Below are 9,000 nucleotides of genomic sequence, written 5' to 3' on the forward strand. Positions count from 1 at the left end.
AATAGATATTTACTTTAATTTTACTTTAAATTAAAATTATAAATATTTTTATTAATAAATAATTCTAATGAGTTTAGTAATTATTGTTAAATTAAAAATAATAAAAAATGCTATTAAAAGTATTGTTATTGATTCTTTAATAAAATATTATAATTACATACTATTATTGATAAATATTGTTAATTTAATTTAATTTTGGTATTTATTAATTTAATGAATATTGTTAATAAATCCTATTCATAAATTTAATATTTACTGTTATATTAAAAATAACTAAATAATATTATTAAAGCTATCATTAATGACTATTTAATTAAATAGTATAATTACTTATTATTATCGATAAATGTTGTTAATAATGTTCTTACAAATCAATGGTTTGACCGTTCTGTTCGAATGGATGGCCCATTTTGACAACAAAAATTACGGAATTGTTTTGGCCACCGGTTTTTGGGTCAATGGTCCGATCATCTGGGTCGAATGGACGGTCTGTTCTAACAACAAAAATTATGGGCAAAAAATTGAGTTTGTGAGGTCCATTAAATAGTATCATACGTGTTATGTCATTTGAGCGTGTGACTCATACGACCTGAAAACAAAACCGTTCCGACCATCATTTTTTAGTCAAAGGTTTGACCATTCGGTTCAAATGGATGGCCCGATCTGACAATAAAAAATTACAAGCAAAAAATTACATAACCATTATGGCCACCAGTTTTTGGGTCGACGGTTCGAACAGATGACACATTCTGACAACAAAAATTACAATAAAAAAATTGAGTGTGTGAGGTCCATTAAGTAGTATCATACGTGTTATGCCATTCGAGCATGTGACTCATACGACCGAAAAATGGAACCATTCTAGCCACCGGTTTTCGGGTTGACGGTTCGACCATCCAATTCAAACGGATGGCCCGTTCTAACAATAAAAATATAAAATATAAAATAACAGCCAAAAACCATTGAACGGGTCAATGGGTTAATGGTTCGACCAATCGGGTCAATGAGTTGTTGACCGATTCAATGGTTTTGGCCAGGGCCGTTTAGTAAAACGAAATTGGTTGCCTAGACGGTTCCCAATTAGAAAAATAAAAAAAAACTGACGACCCATTCTGACAAAAAAAGTACAGGCAAAAAATTGAGTGTGTGAAGTCCATTAAGCAATACCATACGTGTTATGTGATTCGAGCATTTGACTCATACGACCTGAAAACGGAACTATTATAGCCATCGGTTTTCAGGTTGACGGTTCGACTGTTCAGTTTGAACGGATGGCCCGTTCTGACAATAAAAATTAAAGAAATAAAAAAATGACCAAAAACCATTGAACGAGTCAATGGTTCAACCGCCTGGGTCAATGGGTCGTTGACCGATTCAACGATTTTGGCAGGGACCAAGATTAGGATAAAACAGAATCGGTTGCCTGGATGGTTCCCAATTAAAAAAATAAAAAAAAAAGACCAAAAACCATTGAACAGGTCAATGGTACGACTGCTCGGGTCAATGGGTTGTTGACCGATCAATACTTTTTGGCCAGGATCAACGGGTTAACGAGTCAACGATTCCATTCCAGCCCCTATGAACTAGGTCCCTCCGCTAGTATCTATCTCTCTCTCTCTCTCTCTCTCTCTCTCCATATATATATATATATATATAGATATATATATCAAAACAAAGCGGTTATGAAATTTTCTCATTTTTTTGAATTTTTATTTTTGTTTATTCTAAGTCATTTTTGAAACAACCAATGAGATGCACTTTCCCAATAACCTAAATAATCTCTTCTCCTAAAATTATCTCTAATTCCTATTTATCTTCTAAATTATTAATAATTCCAATTTATCTTCAAAATTATCTCTAATTCGTATTTATCATCTCCCCTAATTTTTATCTATATCTATCTAAAGAAAGTTTGGATTAAAAATTTTAATAATTATTTAAATATTCTAACAAAATTATATAATAACTTTAAAATATTTATTAAAAACACAAAAGATAATTTTATATTTTTACAAAATATAGCACGAAATTATGTACTAACAATTTAAATTATATTTTTCCAAATTATCAATTTAAATAATTTAAATGTTTTTCGGATTATCAATTTAAATAACTAAATATCTATCATAACTATATTTTAAATAGTTAAAATAACGAAATTGTGTAATAAATTTAAAAAATTTCTTCAAAGTAGAAAAATAATTATAACATAATATTGAAATTAATAATAATTTAGTATATTACAAAATTATGTAATAATAGTATAAATTATGATTTTATGGATAATTAAATTTAATAAATAATAAATATTTTGCTTATTATTTAAGTATTTAAATAACTAAATATTTTAAATAATAAAATATTTAACATAACTAGATTTTAAATAGTTAAAATAAAGAAATTATGTAATAATTTAAAAAAAAAATCTAAAAAGTAGAAAAATAATTATAACATAAGATTGAAATTAATAATAATTTAATATTTTTACATAATATTGTAAATAATTAATTTCACTTATATCAAGTAATAATTTGAGAAAATAACTTTCAAAAAAATAATAATTTTAAACTCTTAATCTGTATTTATTATATAACCATATATACTAAAATTAATATTTATTATCTTTTGTGATAAATGTATTTTCAATGATTATGTATAAATTTATTTTGTTTTGTTATTTAACAAAAAAACTTTCAATAATTATTGGATATTTAATTACTATTATTGAAATGAATCAGGGTTGGGGTTAATTTTAGAATCGGGATTGGGGATAGGGAATATGATCCCCGCCCCGTTGCCATTCCTACACACCTTATAGTTTTGCATATTTACTTAAACCTACCTTATAGTTTTCATTTTACTAAAACATCCCATATATTTTGCAACTTATTTACTTAATCAACATTTCATTAAGAAGTGCTTGTTTTTCCATTAGGCCCATGATATTTTATTCAAAAAATACCCTTAACGCTTTTTTGTATAAAAATAAAATTGACTAAATATAGCTAATAGAGTGGTTGTTTGTGTCTTATTAAGGGCAAAAGTGGTATTTTTATTTTTATTTTGTTTTGATTAAATCCATTGCAAATTATAAGTGGTGTTTTAGTAAAATGCTAACTATATGGTAGATTTTAGTAAACCCATAAAAAACTATAAGGGGTATTTTATTATATGACCCTTTTATTATTTAGCTTTCTCTTAATAAATCCCGTGTATCACATGGGTACCCGCTAGTATTTATTAAAATGAAACTATAACTCAAGCCCAATTGCACAATTGTTCCCAATAATTTATTATCCTCCTTGGCTAGACACAACTGATCCATTGTTCTCTGATCGTCGCTCGTTGGACAGGAGGTTGCTAGGGGTGACTCCCCCTCCTCCCCTTTTTTTTTATTCTTTCTCTCTCTGTTTCCAGGGAGGCTCTCTCTCCAGAACTCTCGAGTGTTTTTCCTTTTCTTTCTATTTAATTTCTTTTGTTGCTATGTTCATTTGTTTTTTGTTTCATTTGTTCTCTGTTGAGTTTCTTCTTTTCGTTATATTCGTTTGCCCTCTGTTTAATTTCTTTCTGTTTCTCTTTTCGTTATGTTCATTTGCCCTTTGTTCGTTTTGTTCTCCTTTTAGTTCTCCCCTATTTCCTATTGTTCTCCCCACGTTCCCATCTGTCAGTTTGTTCAATCTTTCTACGGGCGTTTTGATTGGGAGTTTCTTCTCTAGAATCCTTTATGCATTAACCACCGGTGGAATCTGCCACTTGCATTGCCGTTCCCAGCGTTTTGGAAGGTAGCTTTAGTTCTCCAACATTCAGGACGACAATAACAATTATTCTGATGTGCTGATTGATAGTTATAGTTCTGGCTTCTTTGCGGATTGGTTCAGAGTGGGCGGAAGTTACCTTGCTTCAATTATAAGTTACAGAAGTTCATTCGGTTATCCTACATCCATCTTTTTATTTTGTTATTCTTGATATTTATCTTTGTATTTTAATTGGACTTATTGATATGTTGTTGTATCAATTTCTTGAATGAATAAAATATTTTAAGAATTAAAAAAAAAAACTATAAGAAAATTTTTTATGATCGTCAAAACCTTCGGGGGAGATTTTTATATTTCACCTTTTTCAATAAATTGTATCACATGACTAGTGATGAGGGACTGGGCATGCATTTACACTTCTACAGTTCAACAGTTGTTGTAACTTGTAAGTTATGCGTCAGCCAAAAAACTCATAAAAGAAAAAAAAAATACTTGAATGGCAGATGTAGTAAATATAGACAGCGCACGGCACATCTAGGTCATCAATGATAACGGTCAACTCAACGTCTTCTTTTGCAAACTTCAGTTATTTTTGACGGATGTGGGCAGTTGAGGATGTTATTTGTCACATCTTCTCGTTTGACATTTATTCTATCTTACCTACCGAGTACCGACTATTTCCTTTCCTCTCCCTGAAAATAAAGAAAAAAGAGAAATATCGTTTCAAAGTATTTGAAGCAAATAAAATATTGGAATTTGCTTTCCTTTCCCCCTCTCTCTCTCTCACTTGCAAATAAAATATCTATTTGAATCTTTACCTCCCATGTTTTATTGGAATTTGCAATTTGCTCCTTATATCTATATATATTGCTGTCGTCAAGACTCACTTTGCTCCTAGGTGATCATTTCAGCCCGGCCCGCATCAGGCCCTTAAATTTTAGGGTCAGGTTTGGATTTAATACTTCAAGTTCGGTTCAGGTCTATCTCGTATATATTTAAATTTACATATTTTATGTATAATATATACATATATATATATTATATTATATTATATTATATTATATTATATTATATATTTTATATATAATATTATAATATGACATGTATAATTTATTATATATAATATTTTATATTATATAATATATATAATAAATATATAAATATGTATTCTTTTATATGAGTGACATTGACCCAGAATCAAGCTTGACCCGGCCTGGCCCATGATCACCCGTATCCTTAACCTTTCCAAATTGAGGCCAAGGCATTCACATCACATTATTAAAGAGGAAAATGTCATATCAAAATGATATTGATTGTTGGTCACTTGGATAACGCCAGCTTACTGCTTAATATGGCAAGGATCTATCTCACATGTTCCACCTACTAAGCAGGAAGTCTGAATCATTGTTAATTTGTTACCCACCCCCTCCCCGAATTTTCTTATATGATTAAGGAAACTAAATTACGTTCCATTTGTAAATAAAGAACTGACTTTCTAAAAAAACTGGATATATGCTAATGTAATGTATTGAAAATCCTATATAAAGTGTGAAGAGAGAGAGAGGGAGAAAACTCAAAATAGATTTGATTTATTATTGAAGTATATGAGTTAGATTTCCATATTCAACTAGAAAACATCTCACATGATTTGAGAATTGAGAGTTCACTCCACTCTACATACATACATCAATATAGAATTAAAATTTATTTATTTATTTATTCTTCTAAAAAAAGACCATTTATGTGATTGAAGGAGAAACTACCTCATCTAATTAATATATTTATATTAAGTGAAAAAACATGTTACATGTTTCAAAATAAAGCATTTTTGTGAGCATCGTTATAATAATTCATTGAAAATTTTAATAATTGATTAAAAAGAAACTTCAAACCTAGGTGGAATATAAAGCTGGGGTGGATTTGGTTGAGAAACAAATAGCTGTATAATTGCAACTGCATTGAGATTTGAGAATTTGTTAAGTTTTCAATGGACCTCACCCCTAACTTGAGGCTGATGTGATCGAATTTCTTCAAATTAAGCAATTTGACATGCGACTTTAAGCCAATCTAAACTCAACGGATGGTACCATTCAGTAATAGGATTCTTCAATGTTCTATTAGACCTAAGTGAGAGAGTGGTAGACCTTTTTCTTTGTTAATGTATACTAGTGTAAAAGCATGTATTATGCACATGTGTATGCATTAATCATATGATACATGATATTTCGATTTAACTTTTATGATTAACATAGAATTAATCCAAAGACTAAGTATCCACTATAGATGTTATTTTCCTTGAATATTGTAGTCACTGGCATGGGACTGGACACATGATTGTACATCAATTTTAGAGTTTATGGACCCCAAAATTTGCCACTAGTCTAATATGTCGTAGGTTTGGATGGCAATTTTCTTTTGGTTATTGCTTACAAACAGTTTTCCTTTTTGAAAATAATTCTGGACCACATAATTTGGTAAGGCCTGTTTCATATGTCATGAATCCTGTTAATGGTAGATTTCAAAGGGGTTGGAAATGCCTCGCGGGCACTCACCACTGAATGGCTCTCAATCAAAATAATGGGCACTCCAAAACCAGTCTAATAAATGAGTATTAACCTTCTCATTTAGCGAGCTGAACTTGCTCTCCATTATTCAATTAAGTTGCCTAAAACCAAAACTTAAACTTATATATATATATATTGTGAAGTGGGGGAGATTGGAGTGATTGTAGCCTTGTGGGGGTATTGTACTCGGATAAATATCAAACACATGATATCTGAAAATTTTATAACCAATCCATGGGTATCTAGTAAGTTTGGGGGGGGGGGGGAGAGGAAGGGTTCTCTTATATCTTCCCTAGTATAATATGATATATTAGGAATGTCAATGAGGCAGGTTTAGGACAGGGCACCCCCTCTCTATCCCTGTGGTGGGGCAGGGTTTGGGGTGGAGCACCTACTCTAAGTTGGGGATAGGGACTTCAAATTTTCCTGTTAAGGCAATTACTTAAAAATTATCTATTTTGTGAACAATATATATAATATAGGAAATTGGGGTTATTTTAGGAATTAAATTATAATACTTTAGGACTACTTAAAAAATGGAATTATAGAATCTTATGATTTTAAGAATTTATGAAAATTTTAGAGATATTTTACTAATTTACCTTTGGATTCGGGAAATTATATACAAAATCAATCCTCACCCCATTTCTAATTTAAAGAAAAATATTTTTCCCATCCCCCCTCCATCCTTGTTTAGGATCGAAGAAAATCCATCCCAGAGGACCCCAATTTCACGGAAGAAATTGCCCTCCCTTATAGACACTTATCATCCCACCATCATATCCTACGTACAACCACCATTTAATGTTGTCGTGAGAAGTCCCTAATATACCATTGTTGAAGGTGGTGCACACTTTTTACTTAAGACTTTTGTTGAAGGATAACCCTAGACTTCGATGAAGTATTTTTAATATAGAAAATTGCAAGAGTCTATTAACACACTTCCATGCAAGGATAAAATATCCATACAATGGATATATTTAATATTATATATATATATATATATTTATTTATTTATTTAAACATTTAGAACATTTCAACCCCCTCATCATTATAAAATAAAAAAGAAAAAGCAAAAAATATGAGTAACGGCCATATCAGTATACAACTATACCCATATTTGGGTATAGGATATTTTAATCATTACCTACATGACACCTTAATTATTATTATTTTGTGTTTACATGGCACCTCAATTACTTGAAATGGAAAAAATTGTAAGGCTCTGTTTGGAATTGGATAGACTTTTATAAATTATTTTCATACTTTTGAAAGCATAAACTACAAAAAACACAACATAGCATTTGTATTATATACTTTATATTTTTAAAAGTATACAAAACCTTAAAAGTATAAAGTCAACTTTTTATACTTCATGGAACATGTGGTACTTCTGCTTTTGGCAAAATTGTGTTTTCGTGTAACCATCTTTTAATAAAACTCTCGATCCTACCTCCACTAACCACCATTAGAGTCGGACTTCCACCACCACTGGTCTTAGACCCCAAAACCATCAAAAATACAAATAGACGTGCTTTTGACACACAGAAAATGATACTTCTATTTTGAAAAGCATATTATTCAATTTTTTTTTTGTCCAAACAATTTTTAAAGCAAAAATGCCAAAGTAAAAATATTTTATATACTTTATACTTTGATATTTTCAAAGTATAAAAGTATGTTAGTGAGCAGGCTGCTCATAGACTGGCTAGATATGCTCTGGCCTCTGATTCTGTATCTACCATTAATCATCTTAGGCATAGTAAAAAAGTTATTATAGTTATGCCTGCCTTTGTAAATTCCATTTGTAGGTGGGTATTAGAATAATATTTTCAAAATCAGGTTTGCTTTCTGGAAATATCTCTATTTATGATTAAACGAAAACCATCCCTTGTTTCATTTCAATTTTCAAATATATATTAAAGTCAAATTCAACATGAAAAAAATGCAACAAAAATAAAGAACCAAAGTCAAGAAAATAATTAACTAATGAACCAAAGGTAAGAAAATAAGAAGGTGATTCAGCTGATGAGCCAAAAATAAGGGATAGGCAATTAGGCATACTTGCCTCACATTCAATCTCCAGAGTTTCAGACCACATTGCGAAAAATTCGAATGATTTATTTAACTAATTCCCTTTTTTCACACTCCATTCATCTCTTTCTATTATGACCTATCTATTTATTTAACTATAAATAAATGGCCTATCCTATTATTATTATTATTATTATTATTATTATTATTATTATTTTTGTTTTAGGATGTCGGTTTCCAATATACAAAAACTATATTATAATATTGGATAATGCATAGAAGGTTCCTTCAAAATTAACTAAATCAATAGGTATATATATTAATTGCAAACTGTAGAACAGTATTGGTTATTTAAGATTTTATTACTTTATAGGAATTATTTATTTATAAAATATTGATTATAAGGGGCCTACTGTACCACTCTAAAACCATGAGAAAACAGAAGTATTTTATTTATTTCATCTAAGTACGCAATTACATTAATCAACTAATAAATAGTTATTTTTTTTACAACAACTAATAAATAAAGATTAGAAGTATCAAAATTGATGCCTTCTAGTTCTGGAAAGGGTATCGCAATTCACAACTCACAAGAAGTAAACCCTGAAATATGAAGTAGGGTGAGGGGGAGGCAACTGTAAAACTCA

The sequence above is a fragment of the Nelumbo lutea genome, chromosome 3, assembly GCF_056320005.1.
Source record: "Nelumbo lutea isolate HS-2025 chromosome 3, American lotus-T2T, whole genome shotgun sequence".
In the NCBI taxonomy this organism is placed as follows: Eukaryota; Viridiplantae; Streptophyta; class Magnoliopsida; order Proteales; family Nelumbonaceae; genus Nelumbo; species Nelumbo lutea.